Source organism: Medicago truncatula, chromosome 2 (assembly GCF_003473485.1).
Source record: "Medicago truncatula cultivar Jemalong A17 chromosome 2, MtrunA17r5.0-ANR, whole genome shotgun sequence".
Taxonomy (NCBI): Eukaryota; Viridiplantae; Streptophyta; class Magnoliopsida; order Fabales; family Fabaceae; genus Medicago; species Medicago truncatula.
In genome coordinates, this window is record NC_053043.1 from 28,243,837 (window position 1) to 28,246,490 (window position 2,654).

Sequence of the window (2,654 nt, forward strand, 5' to 3'; positions counted from 1 at the left end):
TAAACGGAATGTTACACCTTTTTTTTTCTTAAAAATCACAAATGGAATAATTAAATAATTATCCTTCAAATTTCAACAACATAATAATTAAAACTTTGCAGCGGAATTAATTCAACGACAATAAAAGCTTCAACAACATGTTCAAAAATTGATACATAAAGGAATGATAAACTTAGCAACAATTTCCCACCCCGTTACGTATCAGAGCCCTAAGACACTTGAGCCACCACTCCTACTAATCTTTATTACCTGCAAGTTATCCATAAGAAGGGCAACATTTTCAAGCAGAAGGGGTGAGATTCACAACAATAAATATAGTTACTAAATTCATCAATTGAATCTAACACCCTAACATAATAATAATGATTCAAAGATAATTGTATATTTCACAATCAACAACATCATCAGCAACGGTATTTACAACCAAGACAACGACTCATGCAACACTCGACAACTCCACTAAGACTCCTCTACAATGCACATGCATGTGGTACCAATTTACAGGATAGTAGCCCTCATCGGATATTGAATGGTTAAAGCATTCATCAGGGCCTAAGCCCTCACCTCTTTGAACAATAAGTGTTCCAGGACATGAGTCCTCCCGCTTTGAACGACAAGGCGTTCCTAAGACTCAGTGGCACCATAAAAGAGAACCAAGAAGCCGTAAGACTTCATCTCTTTCCCTTTTCCTTAAGGGATAGAGCTAGCGCTTGGTTGCATTCCCTAGAAGTCGGTTCCATTACTTCATGGGACGATATGAGGCGAGCATTCCTCGCCCGATTTTCCCCCCATCTAAAACCGCTAAGCTTAGAGACCAAATCACGCGTTTCAATCAAAAAGATGGGGAATCTCTCTATGAGGCGTGGGAGCGTTTCAAGGAAATGCTTAGACTTTGTCCCCACCATGGCCTAGAGAAGTGGCTTATAGTCCACACGTTTTATAATGGCTTGTCTTATACCACTAAGATGTCTGTTGATGCAGCTGCAGGTGGAGCTCTAATGAACAAAAACTACACGGAGGCTTATGCTTTGATTAAAGACATGGCTCAGAATCACTACCAATGGACCAACGAGAGAACCGTCACCACTCCTACTCCCTCTAAGAGGCAGGTATATATGAAGTCTCTGAATATAACCACCTTGCTGCTAAGGTTGAGGCATTAACCCAAAAGATTGAAAAACTTAATGTTAATGTTGTTACACCTTCTTCTGCATCCCCTCCTTGTGAAATCTGTGGTATATCCGGTCATATAGGTGTTGATTGTCAGTTAGGTAGTGCTGCCAATATTGAGCAACTGAATTACGCTCAATATAACCAAGGAATGAGGCCAAATCAAAATTTTTACAAAAATCCTCAAGGTTTCTATGGACAAGCAGCACCACCTGGCTACACAAACAACCAGAGAGTGGCTCAGAAATCTAGTCTGGAAATTCTGTTGGAAAACTGCATGATGAACCAAAATAAAAATCTTCAAGAATTGAAAAACCAAACAGGATTTCTGAACGACTCTCTCTGCAAACTCAATACCAAGGTTGATTCTATCGCCACACACACCAAAATGCTTGAGACCCAAATCTCCCAAGTGGCCCAACAAGTGGCCACCTCTTCTCAAACACCAGGAGTCTTTCCTGGTCAACCTGAAACAAACCCCAAAGCCCATGTCAACGCTATTTTTCTAGGGGCTAGTAAGCTAGAAGAGACTGTTACTAAAGCCAAAAGTATCAAGAGGGAGAGTGTTAGGTGTCTAGGTAAGAATGGTGTGATAAAAAGTGAGAAACCGCTTGATAAAAACAAAGCCCTTACACCATTAAGGCTTACTAAGCTCAACTTGGAGGCTCAATTCACTACATTCTTTAACATAATTCGAAAGATTTGCATTAAGATCCCCTATGCTGAAGCTTTGTCTCGTATGCCTCTATACGCCAAGTTTTTAAAAGAAATTTTTTCAAAGAAAAAGGCTATAGATCATAATGAAACAATAGCTTTGACAAGGGACAATAGTGCAATCATCAAGAAGCCACCTACAAAGCTTAGAGATCCAGGAAGTTTTGCCATCCCTTGTATGATAGGGAATGAAACCTTAAACCGAGCCTTGTGTGACTTAGGAGCTAGTGTTAGTCTATTGCCCTTACCACTCTTTACAAGGCTGGGGTTGGGCGAGCTAAAGCCTACTGAAACAACATTGAAGTTAGCCGATCGTTCTGATATCCAACCTGTCGGATATGTCGAGGACATCCCCGTTAAAATAGAAGGGATAGACATCCCAACTGATTTCATGGTGCTTGACATAGATGAGGACAATGCGTGCCCTATAATCTTAGGACGACCCTTTCTCGCCACTGCGGGTGCTATAGTAGATGTTCATAATGGTAGGATTGTTTTTCAAGTGAGTGATGAGTTGATAGGATTTGAGTTGGAAAATTATATGAAAGGTCCCGCCCTCTATTCTTGTAATGTGATTCAAGGATATGATGTGAAAGAACGCTCATTAGCGCCATCTACACAATATGACCTCTTTGATCCCTTCTAAGGACACTTTCTTATAACGTCAAGCTAATGACTATAAAGAAGCGCTTCGTGGGAGGCAACCCACGCATTTAACTGCTTTTGTTTTGTTTTGTTGTTTGTTTTTAATTGTTTTGTAGGTAATTATC

The 2,654-nt window shown here is 40.3% G+C and overlaps 1 non-coding gene across 1 annotated transcript; it reads right to left on the reverse strand.

The window, feature by feature from the left end:
* Positions 1-803: 803 nt before the first annotated feature.
* Positions 804-910, reverse strand: LOC120578751 (small nucleolar RNA R71). Its single transcript, XR_005644562.1, has one exon. It is a non-coding gene; the product is annotated as a small nucleolar RNA R71 (small nucleolar RNA).
* Positions 911-2,654: the final 1,744 nt, after the last annotated feature.